Source organism: Equus przewalskii, chromosome 28 (assembly GCF_037783145.1).
Source record: "Equus przewalskii isolate Varuska chromosome 28, EquPr2, whole genome shotgun sequence".
Classification (NCBI taxonomy): Eukaryota; Metazoa; Chordata; class Mammalia; order Perissodactyla; family Equidae; genus Equus; species Equus przewalskii.
In genome coordinates this window covers 34,562,480-34,587,916 of record NC_091858.1, presented here as the reverse complement: position 1 = coordinate 34,587,916, position 25,437 = coordinate 34,562,480, and the positions used below count along the sequence as shown (strand labels likewise).

At 37.9% G+C, this 25,437-nt stretch overlaps 1 protein-coding gene across 2 annotated transcripts in view; it reads right to left on the bottom strand.

The window, feature by feature from the left end:
• CSMD1 (CUB and Sushi multiple domains 1) overlaps positions 1-25,437 on the bottom strand; it is a 1,831,060-nt gene that overhangs the window by 1,640,629 nt on the left and 164,994 nt on the right. The window lies entirely within an intron of this gene.

Here is a 25,437-nt window from a genome sequence, read left to right as displayed (position 1 = left end):
TAATAGCCTGGCCCGTCGGCTGCTCTCTGAAGATTAGACCATCTCAGAGTTGTAGGCGGGAGCGAGTCAAGAAGATACAGGAAGCTTGAGGAGAGGCAATTTCTATAACTGGATGCACTGGTCAGTGACTATGATGCAAAGCTCAGGTGGAAAAGTGTCCTTAGTCTGATGGTATTTATACAAGATACTCTGGAGAGTCAAAGGAGCTGGTGGTGAAGGAGTAACGCAGCTCAGAAGGGAGGGGACCAGCAGCTGTTAGGTCCCAGAAGGTCCCTCTGCTGTGCTTGGTACACCGTCCTGATGTGCTCCAAGTCTTTCAAGCTTTGGAGCTGGAGCCCAGTAGATGTAGGGAGTCCAAGACCCTGAATATCTCCAGAGAGCTACCTCGCCTGAGGGAGTGAGTCACTCCTGTCTCCCTGCTCAGCCCTGTGCCACTTGGAAAAGTCGTCTGGATTCACGGGCTCCTGGCTCACTCGCCTCACACTCTTGTCAATATTCTGACAGAGACTCCCATCCTAGACTTGGCTTTTAAAGGCAAACACAAATTGGTATAGCAAACAAAGAAAAAATGAAGGCAGGATCATCCTTTACTGAGAATGTCTTTGGTACTAGATCATTATACACAATTACAGCCTTTTAATTCTCATGGAAATTCTATGAGAAGGACGTTATTAGCCTGATTTTATCAATGGGAAAACTGGCACCTGAAAATGATTAAGGCTCTGCTTGTGATCTTAAGACACGGCAGGGCCTGGATTTAAACCCCAATGATGACAACAGCAACAGTCAGACTTTTCTCAGTCGTGGGCGTTCGTTAAAGTGTTCAACAATTATACATTAGATATATTACATCACAGGCGGTTTAATGTGCCTTATCCAGCAGTTACAGGGGACACCTGAGAAACAGAAATAACTGCCAACATTTTTACACAGATAGAATTATGCAAATATTACTAAGACAACACTTACGCAAGGAGATGTGAGAAAGGAGAAAAATAAACAGTCCATTTGCTTCTGAAAATGGATTTTAACAACCATTCATAAAGCCGGACAACTCATTCCTTCTGCCTCCTTCGCTTTGAAGCAGCAGTTTTATTTCACCAATTTAATTCACTAAGGAGTTAAAAATATCCATCTAGGATTTTGTGTTTGTTTTTTCTTTCTTCTTCCTTTGTTTTAGAAAGTAAATACTCCTAGAATCCTGTTCATTTTAAAAAATATATGAATTTACCTACAAAATATTAGGTTTGAATGGTGGGTGTGGAAAAGGGATTTGTTAAGTGAATTAATAAATACTCACTTCTGATGTGGTATCTAAGGCATTCATTATGCTCCCTGCTGATTTTCTGTTTAACACCATGAATATCTCCTTTTATTTTATTGGCAATTAGATGGAGATTGGCGATTTTTAGCTTTCAGATCAGATACTTACATTTAGAGACCATTGAAAACACAGTGGTTTGCAGCATTTAGACATCAATATTATCATTATGACACTTGAGTCTCTTTCTGATCTGAGTCTGAACCCAATCTAGAAGATGTTCTTTTAAGAAATCCTGCTCTATCAGATTTGCTTCAAAACATGAGAAATCTTTAGAAATAGGATATTGTGCTTATTTTTTTTTCTTTAAATGTGTTCAATCTTTTTCCCAAACTAGGAAACCTACCTAGATTTGGCAACTTATCCTGAAAGACAGAAGTCTACATGATTCAGAAAATGTGAGATAATTACAAGAAAATAGTAATTATGTAACAAAATGGTAAGCAATGAAAGAAAAGCTTAGATAGTACTCCATTTAAGAGATGCTTGTATCTTAATGTTTTTTAAGGCTACGTTTTTTGAATATTGTTCAAGCATATATAACACAACTGCTTGTGGCAATATCCCACTTGTGTTCTTAACTTTAATAAAATTAAAGAGATGATAATGTTGAAAATTCCACAAAATATTGCCATTGACGAAGCAGTGTAATTTAACTAGTAAAATTAATAAAATCTTGCTGTATTGATAAATCTCTGCATTTACTCTTTAAGCCTTTGTTGAATTGCTTCAGTATCTCCTATTTTGAGGAGACTCTATCAGAGGTGACAGGAACGAGGAGAAATCATGAAGCAGAACTTGAAGCCCCAGTCCTAGTGGAGTGCTCAAACCTTGTAGAACGAAGTAGAGAGAGAGAAGTTCTCACTCTTCTAGTTACCAAGAGCCACAGAGACGCTGGGAATCAGCTTCTTCCACTTTAAAATGAGAAATGCCATGTTTAACCTAACAGGACAGTTGTATTTTAAATGTTTCATAAATTTTGTAAATTGTAGCATAGAGATTCTCCCTGTCCCAGTCCTGACTACAGGGCCAGCACCTCCTGGAGTTTACAAGTGCTGGCGATTGGCAGCATCCAACAGAACAGTATCCGGCTGGGGCTTGACGGATGTAAACTGAGATCAGATGGTAGTGAAATGCAGTGTTTGGGGGAGCAGCTCTCAGGTCTGACTGCCTGGGTCTGATGTGTCTCTGCAGATTATTTATCTAAGTTCTTGTACTTCAGAATCACCATTTGCAAGAAAACTACCTCACAGCTTCTTCTAAGAATTCATTGAAAACATGAAATAACATGAAACATGTTTAGACTAATGCCAGAATTTACTGTATTCTAGAATTTACTTATTGATGGTCCTGTATAATTAAGATACAGATTGATGGTATGGTAATGCTGACAGCATTATTCATATAGCACATTATTTTTAAAGTAATTATCCTTACTCTGAAAATCCTAATATAACTTGGGAAGAGAGAACATTTTGGTCCCTCCTATTTTGTTTTCTGAAAATAAATCTAAATTTCTTAATGTCTTTTAGCTTCCTTTATCTTTCAGTCCTGCCCAAGTAACAAAATTCAGTATTAGCTATTAGATCTGTTCTGCCAGAGAAAAATGTGCCCTAAAGCTGGATCCTATAAGGTGCTGTTAACCCTTCCTGGGTGCACAACTCAATAGAGGTCAAGTTATGCCACAGAAAACAAACCCGTGATTATTTGTGAGTCTCCAGATAATTCCAGGAACAAAAGTACTACAGGAATTTTGTGGGAAAACAGTAAGCTGCTTCATATGAAATAGCCAATACGCAACTCTATTTGACCAACAAACATGGCAAACACATATGGTTCAATCTGGTAAGACTCTCTTAGCTTTGGTCATTTTAAAATTGGAATTTCAACAGCAATGTTCAGTTTACTTGTTGCTCCATTGAACTTGAAATAGAGGACAAAATAAAGAAAATATCCAGGTGGGAGAATAACATCCAATACATAAATACATGTCGGTATAAACGCACTAAGTAAAACCTGACTTCAGGAGGGACAGTTGAGAGCATGGCTGCTGTACTCCTGTCCCTTGGAGCCCTTCCCTAGTTAGACTCCTTACAGTCAGGAGGGCTGCCACTGGCACCCACCTGAGAGCCCAGCATGAACCCAAACCAAGACACAATGACGCCTCCTCTTCAGCACCTAGCCACCACGTTGATACGTGCAGCGACACACATAACTAAAATCATGGACAAAATCAGAAGAAATGGACTTTGAGTGTAGCTGGGGAAAAGGAGAGGAGGACTCACGTGATCATCAAAATTCTCTTTTGCTGCACTTGCAATATTAACGATAGAAACAAGAGAGAGAAAGCATGGGAGAAGATGCTGTGACCTGGTACATCTCAAATGATCAGTGTCAGTTTCTAAGAGATCTAGATTTTAAGCCATCCTTGAACCTGAAGGTAAAGGCATGAGATTTAAATTGGATTTTCAATGTACTGCCACATACATCTCAATTATAAGAAACGAAGATTGGGATCACAGAGAAGCCCTCAGTCTCACAAGCAGAATGCATGTGAGCCATATTACTCTGCATGCATTGTGCTGGCATATGGACACTTGCTCCAGTGAGGCTCCCTAGTGCTGTATCTTTCATTTGTACCTCTGTCCTTTCTCACACAGATCCTGCAGAGAAACATACTGGTTCTATGTGTGTAATATAGAATTCCTTTGAAAGATATAGTTGGGCAGACAGGGTATTTTATTTTTAGTTAAAACTGGAAGAAAGTTTTAAGATCTGAAGCAACCATCCTAAAGTAACTCAATGATATGTTTAGTTAAAGAGTTAAACAAACTTTTTAGCCCAAGCAGGATTAGACTTAATGGGCACTGCCACATATCGACCACAATGGTGTTTGGATCTATCAGAGATTAGCATCACTCCTTTCTAATACCTGAAGGAGTATGTAGGAGTATTTAGGAGACCAGTGTCTCCTAAACACATACACACAAACTTGAGTTTCTCTCTACAACTCACTACTATTTTTTTTTTTTGAAGAAATTCTCCAAACAACGCGTTTCCTCCCTACAGCAGTATTTATACTATGCTCCTCCACCACAGGTTGAATCTACCAGAAATTAGAAATTGGCAATAAAAACCTCTATACTCTCATATTTTATGTGGCTGGAGTTGAGATGTAAATTCACAAGCTGGGAGATAGACAGAGAGAGAGATTTTATAAGAGTGAATGAAAGAGGATTTAAGACAGAAAAGACACAAACACATAAAGATGAGCAGAGATAAGAGACCACTTGACCTGCAGGCTAAAGGAGGGTAGAAAAAAAGAGAAAGAGAGAGAGAATGCCTGAGTGTTGAGTGCTCACCTGGGCTCCTCCCTACAGACCTCAGGAAGGCCTGCCTTATTCCCACAGGGCTCCCTTCATACCTTTTGGTGTAGACTTCTGCTGTCTTTACCTCCTTGCCATCCCATCTCCTTTGTTCTGGCAATGTATTCCAAGGTTCTTTGTGGGAATCTGACCCCTGTGTCTCCGAAGGTCATGTGTTCTAAGTGGGACTCCATCTTGTCTATAGATGAAGCATGTCTCCTTGAACTAACCAAACAGTGAACCAAATTCTTTGGCCACCATGTTTGGTTCAGGGAAGAACTAATAACCAATCCCCCAAATTTGTGTGGGAACCAACGGGAAAATATTTTCTCTCTTTCCTGCTAGAAATGAACGTGAGGGAAGCTAGAGCTAGACCTGCGTGACCATTTTGCCAACATGCAAAACTCATCTACAAAGTTTGCCAACTCATCTACAAAGGGAACCAACACAAAAAAAGGTTAGGTAAGAAACGGAAAGAGGAGCGAGGCCCAGGTGTCAAACGAGCTCAGGTGATTCCTGAAGCCAGAGCTCCCTCACGTTATTAGTTTCATGTGCTATAAGATTTCCTTGACTTGAATCCAATTATGGTGAAATTTTCTCTCACGTTGACCTAGGAAATCCTACTGGATGCACCTTCTGTCTTTATCTTACACGTTACTTATATTTTTTAAGCTTTCATTTAGTAAAGGTTGACTTTTCTTATTTTCAAAGGTGGCTTAACTTGGTTTCTTTCTGTTTGCTTTCTTGTGCTTCATGCAAGTGTGTTTACACAAGTGTTCTTTATATTGTGTGCCTCACTGGTATTCACAAATCCCCCCTAACTGGACAATTGGTGACATCTCAGCCAAGATTGATTGTCCTGATGTCAAATTTATCTTTCTTTCTGGAGATATCTTCCTCTGTACTTCCCAGGAGAATCATTCTCCTTCCTTCCTTTTTCCTGCCCTCCCTCCTTCCCTTCCTTCTTCCCTCCCTTCCTCTCCCATAGGTATTTATGAAATAAACTCAATTAACTAGACACAGAATAGATGTTAAATGTATACAGCTGAAAATATACAGCAAGGAAACATGCAAACACCCCTCAGCTGTCCCCCCATAAAATCCAAGGGTCCCTAAGAGCTCTCACTCCTTAAAATTACACATATACCAGACCACTTGCAACAAGTAATTTGCTTTTTTCAAAAATTAACACTCAAGTTTACTTCCAGACGCAGTGTTTGCACTTCTACTCAAAATTCAGCAGTGGTACCTCAAATCAGTCTATCTTTGAACTCCTCAGCTGTCTGGAACTTTCTTCATGTTCTATTCCTACACTTGTAGCCATACATGAGAGCACACCCACTCAGCCAGTGCAGGGCACTCCGCAGCTGGCAGTCCCGCCAGGCAGTGAGTTGCGGAGTAGAATCTTGAACAACACTCTCTTAGCCCACCATTTTCTAATCTTTTGTAATTATATAGAAGACTCAATTTATAATCAATGGGTTCAGAACTAAAAGGAACAATTCTTGGAAGTGCTGCCAAGAAGCTGTACTCAATTACACAAACGCCCTTTAAGACAGGATATTCTGTTTCTCAGTACTATGCATGCCAGCAGCCTTTGCAATGTTTCAAGTAACCAAGTGCTCCCCAGGCTAAATTTTGATGGGGCTCAAGCAAACCTTTACTGTCCACCTGTTTTGTGCCCTTTGTCAGCACATTGAAGTCCATAGAGGATGCAGTATGATTAAAAAAGAACATAAATTTCTTACAGAAATGTATTTTTACCATTGGATACTCAGACATTCCAGCATCTAAATGGAATGTATCACCTAGGTAGCTGCATATGAGACTTTTCCTGTAATCTTAGAAATATAGTAGAATTTATAAAAAGGCTGGTACCACTTTCTTTAACCTTAATAGTCCTTGAACATTTAGTCTCCACTAGTAACTAAGAATTAAATGCAGCACTAGGTGATGGTTGCAAATTTATATTTTTTCACATTTAGAGGGCTTGACCTATGCCTGTTTTCAGTTGGAGAACAGATCATATGATAACGAGAAACATTTTGTACTATCATAAATGTAATTACTACAGTATCACTGTTTTGAGATAGCATAAGTAAGTTTCATTTCAACACATAGAATATCTTCCTCTTTCCACCCCAGTCCCTTCCCCTACTTCCTCCTTACAGTCTCCCATTCTGACTTTCTGCCTCCTAGATACCCAAGCTGAGTAATATCTATAATCCTCTAAGAAAATATCTCTTTCATTTAATGATACGAAGTTATTTTATGAGTTTTGGGTACTGTTCACGGTCACATTCTTTCACAGGAGAAATAAAGTGCTGAGAATTGCTGCCAATAGTAATTTTGACTCCTATGCTCAGGAGGAGAAAGCATTCATAGAGAGGTTGATGACTCCAAGATGCCTCTATGGGGGAAGGGAAATTCACTGGGACACAGACATTCATTCTCTCTTCTCTGAAGCAATCTTTCTATGATAAGTCATGGCGGCTGGTCTAGAAAGTACTCAGCAGCCTCAGACTGATAGAAATTCTGCTGATGAGGAGTTTGTTAATAAGGATGCTAAGCTTAGCATGTCTAATTAAAATGCAACGTTAAGTTGAGGTCTGTGTGATAATTAACTGGCATCTCTGATAGTAAAAGCTTACTAAAAAGGCTTAGAGAAGCATTTTGCACGTATTTCAAAAGCAGTTTCCTATAAAATGACTTCTGTGCTCTTAGAAATAATTTGCTCAGTGCTGGATATAATTTTTCTCAAAATCCCTTAACAGTGGTAAGTTGAATAGAAACTTTAATATATTTTTTCTTCCTTAATAAACAGTCAAAATAAATATTGATATTGTTCTCTTTAACTGTTAAATACTATATTATTCTTTTTTAAAATTTAGGTATAATTGACAGACAAAACTATACTAGTTTCAGATGTACAATGTAATAATTTGATGTTTGTGTATATTAGGAAATAATCACCACAATAAGTCTAGTTAACAGCATCACCACATAGTTACAGATACCATATTATTCTTACATATGTTTATATATGTTGGATAATTTTGATCACATATCTCACCTGTAATATTTTGAAAAATCCCATATTGTATATATGGGCTTAACATTCTTGCAATTGTAGTTATAACAATGAAATGATCGACTATTCCCCATATATGACTAGATTATTGAGGAACTTGAATTCCACGCCAAAGACTGGGGGCTCTAAGGTACTTTGAGCAGAAGCACTCCATGTTCTGAGTTAACATTTAGGAAAACTTACCTCCAAGAGAAGAATTTGGGTAAAATGATGACTGCAGATCTCCAATGGCAAAGAGTTAAAGCAGGGGGCTGATGAGAAGAGAAGGAATGGTGTCTTAACAAACCAGGTGGAAAGAAAGGAGTGTGTGTGTGTTGTGTAATCAAGGATTCCGCAATGTTTAGTATATTGGAAGATACAAGCAAAGAGCTAGATGGAATAGGTTCAGGAAAGAAAAACCAAGAACAGAGGAAAATTGGAAAATAGTTGTATGACTGCGGTAGCAACATTTTTAGACACGGAAAGAGGCTTAACCATTTTACCTACTCACTTTGTCAATCAACGGCTACACACAGAACAACTTTGTAGGTTAACTGGCACCACATATTTTTAAGTAATATTTCAGATTTTCTATTTATTTGAGTATAGCCATAAATATGTGCTTCTCCGACAGGAAATTCTAGAAGCAATGAGTGAAACAGGGGAACTAATTATCTGTGTTGAACTGGGATCGACATTCCCAGGCCAGGAGGTGTCCTAGCATGTCCTCCAGTGTTCTTTAGTTACCTTGGTACTCGAACGCCTTCAGGTACTCAGAGTACAATTCATAAATCACACTAAGTACTGTGTCGAGGCAGGCATTCTTCAAATTAAGCACCAATGAGCTATAAATGGAACCAGGAGAAGTGGCTCCCGGGTTAAAGCAGACTGAAAATATTGCCGCTAAGGGAAATGGCAAGGCTTTTCAAACAATCACTGCTTGATATTGTGTTATTGCTTTTAAGTCTCTCCCATTTTTCATAAAACAAACAAACAAAAAACAAGTATAGTTAAGGCAAGACTTCAGGTATTTAAAATGGAACACTCACCACGAGAGCTGCTGTGACTGCAAGGGTGAATCAGATGTGCTAATTTCACAAGGAGTTTCAGCTCATGGAGAAATCCTCGTTTGCTCTGAGGCTCAGAGAATGGGCCAGCTGGGCAATTTAGCAGAGGGCATTCCAGGCAGAAGAAACAACAGGTGGCCTAGATGGCCTTAATGTTCTCCTCAGCTAGACTAAACTTCAGACAGCTTTCTTCCTGACTCTAGGTCTCTGCCCTCCCTTTTGTTTTTTTTTGATTGTTTGTTTGAGGAAGATTATCCCTGAGCTAATATCTGCTGCCTGCCCTCCTCTTTTTGCTGAGGAAGACTGGCCCTGAGCTAACATCGATGCCCATCTTCCTCCACTTTATATGTGGGACGCCTGCCGCAGCATGGCTTGGCAGCGGTGCATAGGTCCTCAGCGGGGATCCGAAGTGGCGAACCCAGGGCCGCCAAGCAGAATGCGTGAACTTAGCTGCTACGCCACGACGACGACCCCTCTGCCCTCCCTATCTTTAGAGCAGCTACTTCATAACACTTAATCATTGGGCATTCTTTCTCCGCCCCCTTGAGGTGTATGTAAATCTTCTTAAAGAGCCTCCTGCCAGTTTTACAACCACGGACTTTTTCTCTGGGATCTGGAGCCATTCCTCTGAAACATGATCGCCAAAGGTGACAGCATCCCTGACTCTCAGTCTCTAGGGAAGGGCAGGACCCTCACCTGGATGGACACCAATTAGCTAGCACAGGTGGCCTAATCACAGAGGAAACTCTTGCAAACTCAGGAATAATGCAACTGCTGGACACGTCCAAGCGACCAACCTCCCAGTACTTTTGCACTAGCTCACGCCAGTGCTTAAAAGCCCTCCTGCCTTTTGTTTCAGCAGACTTGAGGTCAACCTCTCTCCCCTACTGCATAGTCTTGAATAAAGTCTTCCCCGCCTGTTTAACCCATCCATCCAGTGCAATTTTTCTTTGACACAAGGACAAAGGAATGGAGGCATGGGAGCACCTGGCATCTTCAGGCATCTAGAACGCCATGGAAATGTGAAGTCTGTGAGCGTGGCTGAGTGGAGGGGCAGGTCAGAGAGGCCCGATTGACTGAACGTAGGAATTCTGTGATGCCTTCCTAAGTATGTTGCATCTTATTCTATAAACAAAGAGGACCGTCAGGTGATTCTCAAGAAAGAAGTAACAGATTCAGATTTATTTCTTAAGAAATTCCCTCGGTCCACGTGTGCTGGGAGGGAGCGGGACTAGAGCTGGGGATGCATACAGAGACCAGCGGGTGGTCTGAAGAAGAAATGAAACGAAGCCAGTAGAAACTGACGCTGAGGGGCTGGTGCAGTAGCGCAGCGGTTCTGATTCTCAGCAGCCCAGGGTTCGCCGGTTCGGATCCTGGGTGCAGACATAGCACCGCTTGGCAAACGCCACGCTGTGGCAGGCGTCCCACATATAAAATAGAGGAAGATGGGCACGGATGTTAGCTCAGCGCCAGGCTTCCTCAGCAAAAAGAGGAGGAGTGGCAGAAGTTAGCTCAGGGCTAGTCTTCCTCAAAAAAAAAAAAAAAAAAGAAAGAAAGAAACTGAAACTGAGGACAGGCAGTTTACCCGAATCCACGCAATTGGGACAGATCTTGATGAAGGAGATGAAGTTTCATCCTTCTTTTATTATGCAAGAAAACTTTTAATTTTTTGTAAAGTTATTTGTGTTTTTCCCCCCAGCTCTATTGACATAATTAGAATATAACATTGTGTAACTTTACAGTGCACAACCTGATGATTTGATACATGCATATTTTGCAAAATGATTACCACAATAAGAGTAGTTAACACCTCCATCACCTCAAACAATTACCACTTTTTGTTGTGGTGGTGGGAGTCTTTTGAAAATTATTTCTTGAAACAAGCATATTGCACTTGACTATGATGCAGCTGAGAGGACATCTCACATGAACAAGAGAAAGTGTCTACTGAACTGAGTTATGTCTAGAATCCAGGACTCCAAGCGTCACTTCAAAGGCTTAAAATTAAGTATGATTCCAATGTCTTCTGAGAGACAGACAGACAGACGGAAAGATTATGAATGAGAAGCTACAGATATGACAAAATTGTTTGCAGATAATAGGAATGCTTCGTTTGAAAATCACTGGAAATAAAGAAACACCCTTAAGTGGGACAGGTACAAAATACATGGATAAAATAAGTAGCTTTCATAAACAGCAAGACTAATCATTTAGAAAAAGGTAAAAATACTCGCTCAGATAACAGAAAAGTGGAAATTACCACATGAAAAACTTAAAATCATGTTGACTCATTGATCCGAGGAAAACCATATCTTAAATACTTATAAAATGATACAAGAGTGCATGAAAGAGCTCAATAAATGAAGATGCATACAATGTTCCTAGGTGACAATTTTCCCAAATGAATCTAGAAATTCAAAGTAATCCCAATCAAAATCTCAAAGTATTTTTTAATAACTTGCATTTTTTTGTAATTTTTAAAGGAAGAATTTTTCTAAAACAAAAGAAAGATTTTATGTCCCAATATGTAAAACATATATTACAAAGTAAAAAATTGAAAACAACTTCGTAGTGGTATTTTAACAAAGTTAGTATGTATCTATCCAAGGGTGTGGGATTGGGGGTATGGAAATGAATTTTGAATAAAAAGTGTTTCTAAAAACTGGCTAAAATTTGGGGGAAAAAATATACCAGTCATAACATACTTTAAAATAATTTCCAGAAAAATATCAATTTTTTTAAAAAGTACTATAAACTTACATGTATTAATATTTATGTAGTATCCTGCTGATAAAGACCTCATTAGCGAAACTTCAAAACAAGAAGCAGGGAGGAAAAAGATTAATCATTCTGCCTGCCTCTGTGCGTCGCAGATACCATAAATAAAAGGCAAAGATGAAGCAGACCCTCAGACCAGAGAACTCACAGGCGATTCTCTTGGACACTCTTCATCTGCCCCTCCACATCCACTCTGCTCACTTCTCACCTGCTTCTGCTCCTCCACATCCTCCTCTCCCAGCTCCTGGTCCTCTGGTTTCCAGGTGGCTTTCCCAGGGAGAGGCATGGGCATGACAGGGCAGGCTGGTGAGGACAGGGCTCAGGCCAGCATCCCCAGTGGCTTAACCTCCTTGCCTGACAAGTCACTGGGTATGATGGCCGCTCCCTGCCACGGGCACAGCTCCTATGGGGCCTTCCTCTCACGATCCTCATGGCTCTCCCTAGGTTGCTGGAACGTCTCCTTATTCCTGCATCTCCCTGGGGGTAACATTTCCCATCATTATCAGTCCTGGGATACTTCATATCCTTCCTCGGACGCCTGACCCTGCTCATATCTTTAGAGTCCTTGCCTCACTCCACACTCTTCAATTGGTCATTTAGAATGCCCGCTTGGTTTTACTTTCCCCAGGGATCTTGACCAAGTCAATACATGAGAGACACACTTTAATAAGGTTAATATATGACAGCAAAGCATAAATCAATAAAAAAAAAAAGAGCAGAAAAATAGCGACCATGAAATGACAAGTGATGCTCTGATGCAGCTGAGCAATTCATAAAAAGAGTAATAAAGTGGCTAGTAAGTCTATGAAAGAGATTCCACTTTATTTTATTTTTTTTATTTATTTTTTTATTTGCTGAAGAAGATTGGCCCTGAGCTAACACCTGTGCCAATCTTTCTCTATTTTGCACGTGGGTTGCCACCACAGCTTGCTTGACAAGTGATGTAGGACCGCACCCTGGATCTGAACTGACAAACCCAGGCCACTGAAGTGGAGCATGCCAAACTTAACCACTATGCCACGGGGCCAGCCCCCCACTTAATTTATAATCAAAGAAATATACATTAAAACAAAGTAGTATAATTTTAAGCCTGCTAGATTACTTAAGATTTTTAAAAAATGATAATTCCTGAACACTCACACAGCTATCAGCAAATTTGGGGCTTTACTTTCACTGCTTTTAGGTGAATAAATCAGCACAGTATTTCTTGAAGAATTTGGTCTTATGCGTCCAATGGCTGTACATTTTAACCTGGAAATTCTGTTTCTAGGGATGTATCCCAAGTTAAAAAATAAAGTGAAAATATGCAAAGAGATATGTTCAAGGACGTTTTTTCCAGCATTATATATTTTAATCTATGTATAAAACAACCTAAATAACCAACAAACTTGGATTGGTAAAACAAATTATTCATCCAGTTATAAAAATGACACATCTACTCTTACATACACACGCCCTTCACTGACGTTTCTCATTTTTTCGACTATAAAAAAAGTTTGGAAAAAATAAGTCAAATGACAATAGGACTTATCTTTGGATGGCTGAATATTGAATATTTTGGGTTTTGGGTTTTTCTTATATTCTTTTGGTTTACTATAAAATATTTTTAATATACACAGGAAAATGGAAAATAAATAACCTTGGTCTTAGTTTGTGTTCCTCAGATGTATACCCTGGGACAAGTATTCATGGGAAAATGATTTTTAAGAAGTAACTAGTAGAGGTTTCAAGGGAAAGGAAGCAGGCCAGCCCAGAGAACAATATCCAGCAAAATCCCACCAGGAAAATCTGCAGACAGGGAAGCCTCAGAGTTTTCCAGATCAGCTACCAAGAGAGTGAGGCCATCGCTCTACAATTGTCAGTCATCCTTGGACTGGCTTGCCTCAGGCTTCAGACCATGAGTGGTGGTGTGGGGGGTACTATGGGGAGGGGGACACAGGAGATGGCACAGGGGCTGCAGAGGTGCCTGCAGAGCAGGGAGCACCTGAGAAACATCAACATTAGTTCTTAGCATTAACGTGCTAAATTTGACCTAGTCAAATAGAAACCGTAATATCTGAAATCTCTTGACCGTGACTTTTAAAAATCAGGCTCCTTTGCATGTGTGGGGGCAGGAGGTATCTGGGAAATCTTGTACCTTTTCTCTCAATTTTGTGGTAAACCTTAAACTGCCCTAAAAATTATTTTATTTAGAAAAAAAATATCAGCCTCCTTTTCTTATTTTTATGCCATATTATTAATGAGGAGCAAGACTTTGAGTCCATTAATGTCTCAAATTCACCATTTGACAGATCCTTAAATAAAAAGCAAAAAGAATAAATAAAAAAATCTGTACTTATAAACCCATGAGGACAAAATTAGCAGCTTACATTTCCTCTATCTTCCCTTCAGTAAATATCTTGTCTCAGATAGCCTGTGTCCTTTCCCCAGCTCTGTGCCTCTCTCAGCTATGCCTGACTGTAACCCCTCGGGACTGAGAGATTATTGGACGGCATTGTAAAGGGATCTCCAATTTCAAAATGATGTGTGAAGTCACACAGACTAAGAGGACAGAAGCCGAGGAAGGCAAGCCAGAACAGGACACCTAGCAGGAGATGACAATGAAACAGTCACACTTCCCCTGGGTCCTGTCTCAGCCAGTCAGCCACTTGATGGACCTGAGAGCATCTGATGACGTTTTTTTGGTGGTTTTTTTTTTTTTTTTTTTTTATGAAAAGCAGACCTTGATGCAATTGTAAAGGAAAACGGTTACTAGGATAGAAAGAAATCTTTTTCACTCATTTACTCTTTCCTGTCTCAGTCATCCCAGTGAGTGGCTATCTGAGCACTTTGTCATGTTCAGGATTCCAAAACCCAGCTCCACCCACACATTCACAGCCTGTCTAATGAGGCCAGGCTGTTCTTTTACACAAGTTAGCCCAAACTCCTCACCATTCAGCATGAGCTGTAGGAAAAATACAGAAAATTTGTGAGACAAAAAAAGAAGAAAAAAGAAGTAAAGAAAAAAATCTGGGAGTAAAATAGAAGAATAGAGCTACTCTTTTCTATAATGACAAAGGATATAATTAATTTTTCACATTGTCTAGACTTGTCAAGTCCAGTATATTTCACGACTTCATGTACAGGAACTATTACAAGGTAGTATTCCTACTACTATTCAAGGTAATCTCTATATTTTTACTTTATTTTATCATCTCTTCCTTCCACATTTACTGAGTCTATAATTAAAAATGGCCCTGAATTTTGTTTCCTCAATCTAGATATATCACAGACATTCATGTTTGCAAAGTGCAGGATTGTGTGTAGGCACATGTCTACTGTGAACTCAATGATTGGGAAAGAATGGCGTCAGTCCACAAACAGTTTTAAGAATATCAGGAGAAATCTCAAAATTGAAGGGCAGTAGCACAAAGAAACTCGTTCACATCACTCACACTGAAAGACAAGATACTCATGTTGCATCAGAGTGGCTGGCTTGAGATGGTGTTCTCTCATCTCTTTCTCCCACTGCACAGCCTCAGGCCGGACTTCAAGATCACTGTCTCACCCTTGACCTACCACAAGGATGCTAACCAGAAAGAGCCAAATGCATGCGTGTGTGTTATGTGTGTGTGAGAGTGGTTAGGAGCATACCCATAGGTAATTTAGCTGGAGAGATTAACTTTTCCCATATTTGCCATCTCACAAAAAAGAAAAAAAAACAACGGTAATAAAACAATAGAAACAAGATAGTATTTAAGAAGAGAGTATTTAACAAGATACTAGGAAGACAGGGCTAGATGGTGAACTTGTAAGCAAGTTGAGAGACTATTATACTCAAATCCCAATTAGTTTATAAAGGGATCACAATAGTTTTTCTCAAATTTAATTCATATCCTCTGATAACTTGGAAATGCCTTATTAATATTATGAAAGGATTTTTTCCTTATTTTTAATATTCTCGTACAAAAAGAAAGCTTAAAAATGGAGGAAACTTCTATTGCTATACTTGTTCTTGCTTTCTGTTACGTAAATCTGTGATTTCCTAGGGAGGAGGTGACGTTAACTACACTTAGTTCTTGAAACACATTATATGTCCTTCCAGATGCAACAATAATATAAGATCCATGTGTTTGCAAATTGTGTGACATCCATCAGTGGAGAGAGGAAGAATCAAGTGATCTTAATGTTGGCTTATGCAATAAATTCTATTTTCAGAATCCTTATGTTATTAGAGCCGGCTCTAAAGTTACCAGATGTCATTTCACTTTCTCCTATGCCAGTTCCAATTCAATAAAAAGGAACTGTGATATCATGCAAACGTAAAAGTCATATATTATAGAAAAGTGCATTTTCTTGGTTCTATTTAAAAATCATGTGTATAATGATTTCTACTATAAAATGGACTATTCATTAATATTAGCTAATTGTTAATATACATTAAGGTGATCCTGGCCACTTTCCAAAGTCATGATAAATTCCAAACTTTTGACTCTAAATTTATTATTTATGGCTTTCTCAAAAACATTTCCCTAAAAAAGCAATAATGGAATTGATTCCCTCAGTATGAAATGAAGAATTCATGGAAATGAACTTTGAAATATAAACTGGGTTTCATTTACTATTGACAACTAATAATTTAATCAACATAAGTTATTGAATATTCAGTATATATTAGTTCTTGTCTCTCTTCTAAGAAAGGGATTTTCATGATGGAAAGAAATTAGATTTAAGGACCAGAAAACCCTGGGCTGAAATTTGATTCTGACACTCATTAGACCAGAACATCATCAAGAACAAGTTAGACTCACTCATTCTCAATTGTTTTATTTACAAAATAGAGTATGTTTTTCAATTGGTTCATTTATAGATCCAAATCACTGAAAAGATCTGTGTCTCCCAATCACCAAGCAATTTAATTCAAAATAAAAATGAAAGAAAACTTGACACCAGTGAAATGAAGTTAAGCTCATTTCTGATTTTTCCACTGATGGCTGTCCTAGTAACCTTTGAAATATGGCTATAGTCTTTTTCATAGAATGTTATCAGGTGTCTTTAGTGCTCTGTTTAGCCAGAGCTGCCCACTGGGGCACTGGGCCTCATTGACTATCCCAGCTATGGTCATCATATTTATTGGGATGATTGAATGAGAACATCATGTAAATTGCTTGTGAAAGTAGCTAGCACACACTTACCCTCCATCAATGTGATGGCCATTCATGCAACACCGTTTCTACTGAATTCTTCCTATGACAACAGCACTGTATCTTGGGCTACAGACTCAATTTCATAATATATTGGAAAGCTACTTCTTATAAACACCAATAAAATAGTAGTAGGAAGTGTTTTATTTCATGGTTGTTTAGTTATTTGTTCAACAGTTAAACTTATTCCTATAACGATGAGAGACTATTTCCTTAACAAGTCAGAATTAAATACTTCTGGATTCTGAGTGAAAGTAAATAGTGAGTTAATTTCCACTAAACTCAGACCATTTTTAACTGGATGAGTTAAAATACATCTTCAGGGCCAGCCCCTTGGCAGAGTGGTTAAAGTTCGTTGCACTCTGCTTCAGCGGCCGGAGTTCATGGCTTCAGACCTCGGGCGTGCACTTACTCCACTCATCAGTCATGCTGTGACAGCATCCGCATACAAAAAATAGAGGAAGATTGGCAGCAATGTTAGCTCAGGGCTCATCTTCCTCACCAAAACAAAGCAAAGAAACAAGCGAAAAATACCTACAGAAATTTTTTTAAAAATGCATCTTCTAAGGTTCTTGGACTATGGGCCTCTAATCATTGATGCTGGAAAATCAACAGAATAGATGCAGTTAGTAATTGAAAAAAGTCATGTTGTGGGATATTCAGAGCTTAAAAATAGATTACAAAATCAATCAATTTTGATTAAAGTATTCAAAAAAGGCATATCACTAATCATTTTGTGCAATTACTGAATAAGTTGCCAATCATATACTGTTTACAGTGTAAATACGATTTTTTTGGTAATGTAAGATGGAACTCTTGGCTTAGTTTGTAGTATCACCAGAAAAAAAGTATGGAAAGGAGGGAGAGAGGGGGATGGGTAAGGAGTTTTGGGGAGGGGATAGAAGGAGGGAGGGACCATATTACAAGGAATTTTTACTGATCAAAATACAGAACCAATAATATGTGCGTATGTTAGATCAATATGATGCTTTGTGAACAACATGGAAACTTTCAAGAAAAGTGTCTCAGTATTTTTCTATATTTACATGACGTAGTTTGTTCCTAGGAAATTTAATAGCATAGTAAAATGATGCCAGAGACTTTTTGACAAATATAGAGAACAGCTCATTATCAAATATACTATGTTAACAGTGTTTCTCTAGATATTGCCTCTCTACAAAATAAACCACTGAAAATAGCACAATTAACAATTAAAGGAGATAAGAATTGGAAATTAATTTCTGCTTCCTAATAAAAACATATGGAGTAATTTTGCATTTGGAAAAAATTAAGATTAGGAAGAAAACAGGCTTTGTAATAAAGCAGTTCAAATTTGGAGATTGTTTGAAGCATCCAACTATCAAACTCATAATATTAAAGTGGAATATAAAATTAAGTGTAGACCCTATTTTGCTATTACATTTATATATTTTCCTGAATATTAGTTTATTTATTTGAATAGTGAGATAATTTGTGAGATCTCTCTAGCTCTAAAATCGTGATTCAAGGATATGTGTGTGTTTTGCATCCTCTGGCTCTCTCTCGGGTATATATTTAGTATATCGTCTTTATTATATGTAATCTGCTTTACTTTGGATAACAGCTAAGTGTCCTTTGAAAATTATGAAGCACTTCGCCAATTTGTGGTCTTATTTTTACTGTGTTCTGCTGTGATCAATCATTTCTTAATCTTTAGGTGACTAAGACCTTGCTTAATATGGCCAGGATGCCTAGCGGGGTGAGAAATCTGAGTTCAGAAGTCTGCCAGCATTATTCTGGCACTCTTGCTTGTTACTTTGCCATACTCCTTGAATATTTCATTTAACCTTTCTCATTCTCACTTACTTTAGATTTGAAATGGCGATGAAAATTCAGAGCCAAAACCCAGGAAGTGCTGCATGCATTGCATTGCTAATCCTCGTGAAGTATATTTAAAAACATAAATTATTTTAAAATAAAATAATTTGCATGTAAATAACAGAACTGACCTAATAAAGAATCATATTATAATCTGTTCAAATTTCAAACTCTGTCATATTCCTTTGATGAATATAGGGTGATTCAAGGAGAATACCTGCAAGATGAAATGTATTCCTAGGACATGGAGAATCCAAGAATACGAGCTCACTCAAGGATGAAGCACACATGTTGGAATATAAATTACTACAAATTTAACCATTAAGGGTGATTAAAATGAAACAGCTAGTGGGCGTCAGATAAGTAAAAGAGAACCTTTCTGGTCTACCTTTTAATCAGTAAGGACTTTTCTTTTTCACACTAACTGAATATTAAACAAAAGAATTATCTGAGTCTTCCTGGTGAAACAGAGAGTGAGGTAATAGAATCTTGGACTTTTAGCATCATCTATGGACCCATAATTGCTAATTTTAAATTGAACACAACAAAAAACTTATGTTACCTAACTTTGTAGAAGTTTCTAGAAGGTGACAACTCGATTTTTTGTGATATAGCTAGATAGTCACACCTGAACAACCGCCAACAATCCTGGTGAATTTAAAACATACTATCTTATGAGGATCAACGTAGGATCCAATAGATGATGTTCAATAGCCTGAATGACGTCATGCTAGGATGTTAGTGGCAGGCAGATCCTACGAGGCTGGCATAATTCCACCCTAGATTTGAAGCCCCATTCTATCGTCTTTTTAGTTTCGTTTTCTTGGACAAGTCTCTACCCTCTCAGCCTGTGGATAGAGCAAAGGTCTATGGCATAAAAGACCCTTGGTTGACAATAGCAACCCACTGCCCTATTCCTCTCCACCTCACCCCCACCCTCAGACAGGCAGTAAATTCCGTTTAAATTGAATTTACTTCTTTCCTCTGGAGCTCTTTTTCCAACATCATATTAACAAACAGGGAAAATCTAAAGGTAAATATCATTCTACAGTACAAATGAATTAATTTTCTCTACTCGTCTAGAAATAGTCATTAAAATCATTCTCAGGCCAAACAAAAACTAGATGACTTTTCAGCTTGGTCACATTTCCTGCAGGGTCGATGTAGAATGCATTTTGTTAAGCCCACTCACTGAACGATGGATTTCATTTGACAGTCACCCATTGAACCACAACAATCTAACCGGGTGTGATTACCTTGAATTCTTGAGTCATGGATTCAAGGGGAACCAGTGAAAGACTAAAGCACAATAAAAAATAAGAAAATGGCTGCCTGAAAGACTATCTTCCCTTCATATGTTTGGAGCAAGTAGAAATTGACTGCACATGCTCGTGTGCTATTATTGATTTATTCAGTTTTATGTAATGTTTTTAATTTTAAAAGGCACATATTACAAAAAACAACTTCAAATGTCATCTCGCCTACCTCATGATCTTAAAATAGATAAGTTCTAAAGTATGAAAATAATTATATATTTTAGATTTCTTTCATCACAGAAGTAACACATTTTTATAGAAAATTCGTGGAAAATACAGGAGTACTCAGGAGGTTTAAGTGTGTGATGATGGTGGATGGCATCATTGGTCCCAATTTTTTATTCCTCCTTGTCTTTCTGCCCTTTGCCACGTAACTTCATGGCTCCTTCCACAACAGTGGATCGCACTTCCCAATATTTCCCTGACACATTGATTTAGGGCATGGTCATATGGCCAGCCTTACTAGTTTTCAAGGGTACAAGTTAAAGTGTGCCAGTTCTAACCTAGGTGCTGAGGCATCACTCTCTTGAGTTTCACTCGTCACCATGAGAAAAACATGCTCTAAACAGCCTGCAATGCTCCCCCAAGCAAAAGACCCATGGTCCATATGCGAGCTGAGAGCTTGCTCTAGGGCCAAGCTAAGCCAAGCTCAGTTGAAATCAAACCTCCCTAACAAACCATAGATGCCTAAGAGATAAATCTTTATTTTTATGTGGCGCTGGGTGTTGGTGTGGTTTGTCACGTAGTATTTGCGTGGCAATGGTAGAGAGTAATATTATTAATTCTCGGATAACAAGTATTAATGTATATATGCATATATTATATATATGTATACATACATATACTATAGGTATATATGTAATATATATATACACATTTATTTATTTGTTAAATGGAAGAAAAATACTATCTATAGCCTTATTACTTTGAGAATTAAATCTGCTAACACATTAAAAATATCAGCACTATGTCTTTCACATAATAATAGGTCAATAAATGCCAGCTGTAATATTAATTATAATAGCAATAGGTATGTTATTATTGTTAACATTAATATTAAGAAGAGTAGCATATTCTTAAAGATCTCCATGAGGGAAAATGCAAGCTTTCTTTCTAATGCTCTTTTAAATTTAATAAATCCGTCAGAAGGAATTCAGTAGGAAATATTTCCAAAATAGTGGAATGCAAATCCATTCTGTATCTTGTTACTTTCCTCCATGGACAGTACCTCTGAATTTTATAAAGAATGCTAATGTGGGCTAAATGTTATGAGCACGCTTACTTCATGTAAGTTTCCTGGTTGATGCACAACTGAGGAATCCACTTTGACAGGGTGGAATTGTGGGGCGGGGACAGGGCGTGCCATGCACATTCGTTTACTTGCCAATACCAATCACTCAGCAGTGGTTTTGGATTGCTGTTAAGAATGATGATGAAATAGCATTTGTCATGGATGTTGGTTGCAGAAATGGTGCTGCACTTTACGCTGCAGAAGGAAAAGTGTGCAAATTCATTAGTGATGTGTGCCTCCATCTTTCCTTTTCCTCCACTAACACAAACATTTATAGAGCACGTCCTAGATTACAGATGCTTTTGCTAGGTTCTGGGAATTCAAAAGAAAAAGACAAATGGTCTGAAAAATTAGGCTCATACAATTTACCTGAAGGTTGTGCCTGCATTCTAAAATAACAACCGTAGCGAATAAACCACGTCCTCTTAGTTCCCTTTTGGTAGAAAAAGGGCTTTAGATACACAACTTAATAAGTTTCTGGATACTTATCATAACAGACATGATGCTAATGCTTCCACCTTAAAATTAATCACAACCCAGGCAGCAAATTAACATTTCTTGGCCAAGTGGTTTCAACGCTTTGGAACACATTGGTTTTATAGCAAGCTCTCTCTTAGATGCAACCACTCAGAAAGATAACCTGATGGGAGAAAACATGAAAACAAAAATGTATTTTAGACTCTCAGGATTATCTTTCATCATCTCCAGGCCCAGAGTTGTATACTAAAGTGACAGTGTTTTCAGGATTCAAAAGTCCTCTCTCCATAGCTCTCAAATAAATTTGACTCAAATAGTCTCCAACTGTGTTTTCAGATGACTACGCTGAATTATTTTGGGTCAGGAATAGAAATCATTATTCAAGACAACGAGCGACCAAGGAAATCTTGTTTATATAATTGGGTGACATCTTGCTCTTCCTCTCAGTCTTCTCTCAGAAAGTTTTACTTTGCAGTCTGAGAAAGATTAATACACGCTCTAAGAACTTCACCGCCACTCACTGCTAAGTCAAGCTGAGAACGAAACAGATGGATCTTACTACTAATAAAAGTCGTTACAGCCATTAATTCAGGGACAACTATTAGATCCGTTTATGACAATTATATGTATTGCTAGGATTGGAATTCATAGATTATTCTTTCAGAGTAAAAATGGTGTTTTTAAAAATTAGGGAAAAAACGCTCTTGAAGAAGGGCAATACGAAAATCAGTTAAATGTATTGTGCATGTTAATACTATTATCCATTCATATCAAGAATTCCCAGTGTAGTACCACAGGATGAAACAGTTGCTTCAAAAATCTCCTGTCAAGTACCCAACATATTTTGGGCAGCAAGGAGTATATTAATTTATACTGTTCATCTCCAAATACTACCTACAACCTAAGAGTATTGTATGTATAAAGAATTACTTATACATGGCTTATTTAACTACCTGCATATATTTCTAACTAAAATCCATTCTTAATGACATCATAATTTATTATCTCACCTCATTTTAATTCTCTACATTTTAGAGCCAAATGATTATTTTTCTGGAGATTTCTTGAAGAACAATATTTTAAACAATACAGCCGCATTCAAACAAATATTACAAATAAATATTATATTTGTAAATATACAAATAAAGGTTACTACTTTGTCCTACAAAAACTCGACTCTCATAAAAGTAAATTCATATGTGCTTCTGCATGTAATTTGTTTTGTGCTGGGCATGGCTTTTAGCCTTTTTTTTTTTTCAGGGAGATTAGCCCTGAGCTAACATCTGGCACCAGAACTCCTCTTTTTGCTGAGAAAGACTGGCCCTGAGCTAACATCCATACCCATCTTCCTCTACTTTATTTGTGGGACGCCGGCCACAGCACAGCTTGACAAGCAGTGGATAGGTCTGTGCCTGGGATCCAAACTGGCGAACCCCAGGCCGCCAAAGTGGAACTTGCAAACTTAACTGCTGTGCCACCAGGCTGGCCCCTACACTTTTTAATTAATGTGAGGTAGGCAAAGATAAAGCTACAGTTTTTGCATTTAGTCACCATATAGCTGTGCTTTCATTCCCAATTAACACCCAGAGAAGTTGGAAAAAGAAACACATGTGTTCTGATATTCCAGGGGAAAAAAAACACTAGTTAAATTATTGATCAGAACCTTAAAAATTAACTTTTAAAAAATTCATGCTATTTTTTTTTTTTTGCCCAGCCAATGGAGGGAGAAGAAACGGACCAGGAATGGACATACTATGACAACTTTCTAAAATTTACATCTGGATATTTGAGGTCAAAATCTTAATTAATCTGTATATTGCTATTTGTTTTCGTTTTGATCTTTTTAGAAGCCAAATAAGCCACATGTATAAGGAAGCATTCTTAAACAGAATATCGTGGCTGTTTTGGCACTAATTTTCAAGTCCGAAAGAAATACTTTAATCCCTTTCCTAATTGAAGACCTTCCTATGTGCTGCTTAGTTTGCAAAACTTGCTCCCTGCTTTTCCCTGTTCACCACTCTCCGGACTCAAATTTTAATGTCATATTTCTGATGGAAGCCTTGTCATCCTCCCAGCCTCTCTTAGTTAGATGCACCTGTCATTCGCTTGTGATGAATGCTGCATGCACCTGTCCTTCAGAGGATTTATTCACCTAATAATTTATACAGTGCCCTTATTCTTCTTACACTGCCTGCTCCATGAGGCCAGAGTTCATGTATGTCTTTTAGCCACAATATACACTGAATGGGTACGATGTCTAATATTATTTCAACAGATGTTTACTTAATCATTGATTGAATGGTAATTTAATCATCTAAAATAATTTTTATTAGCTTCAGAAGGTTTTCTATTTAATTAGATAATAAATAATAAATACATACTAAAGGCTTATTAAGTCAAATCTAAAATTTATTTGAGAACATTTACTTGTACCATGAAAATACTTGCTTTTCTGTGCCATGGGATGAAATTCTTAAACATTGAAATCTATTCCTTGTTAAATTAATGTTGAATCAATGAAGGGCTGACTTAGGGAGAGGACAATATTTCCTATTCCCCTAAGAGTTAGTTGCAAACCAGAAAGATTGGGGGTAGTTTATTTCTCTTACTTCATTAAAATTTTCCATTAAACTCTTTTGAGCCAAAAATGTTGGAAATACTCACTCCTAGGGTGAGGACTTACAGTTGAACACAGAACTGTAACCTTCCCTAACAAATGGTTCAGGGATGGAATTGAGTCAAGAAGACTTGTACAAATGCTGCAGGTATTGATATTAGGGAATATAGGGTGATTCTCAGATATAAATCATCAATAAATATACCCTCTTCAAAGACATCTTTGATATATGACACAAAATAGGAAAATTAAAACTAAACTATAATAGCTATCATTTTGAGCATGTATGTGCCAAGATATCTGATGACAACCCCACTTCTATTATTCTATTAAAGGCCCATTAGAATCTAAAGCCATGAACATCCCATTTTCACTTTTAGCTGGAGATATCTGAGACTTAGGGTAAGTGATTTGATAGGACACAGACCACTTGCAAGTGGCAGAATCAGGAACTGAGCCTATGTCTTCCTGATTCTAAAACACATAACATTATGAAACGCAAGTGCCAAAAGCATATATGTTCCATATTTAGATTCAAGCAGAGAATTATATTTTTTACAATAGAAATTAAAATATAAACATTTATCGTACTCCAATTAAACATGCAGAAAAGCAAAGTTGGCTAGGTAGAAATTAGAGCAAGATAGTCAGGTGTGGGTGAACAACCAGAGAAACAGCAATCACCAAAACAAACGACACACACAAAACTCTCACTCAAATTTAAAAAAATGAAACAGACGTCTGGTCATGTGCTGATTGACTGTCCAACATCATGAAGGTATAAAATAGTTTTAGCATAAATAAATATGAACTAACAGCAAGAAAAAACAAAAGCACCATGTCCTGCCAGAGCAAAGACGCTACTAACCATATGGAAGGACCAGGAGAGGAAACTTCTAGCCAATGGCCACTGGACCTTGGGAATCTCAAACTTAGTTCACTCTTAGTAGAAGCCACTGTATTTAAGGGGCCAGTCTCCAGTGTGAGGCTAGAATGCAAAGTTGCGTTCATCAACAGAAATAAAATGCAGCCACACACATAGTTTTAAATTTTCTAGTGGGCCTATTTAAAAAAAAAAGACGAAAGCAGTAGAAT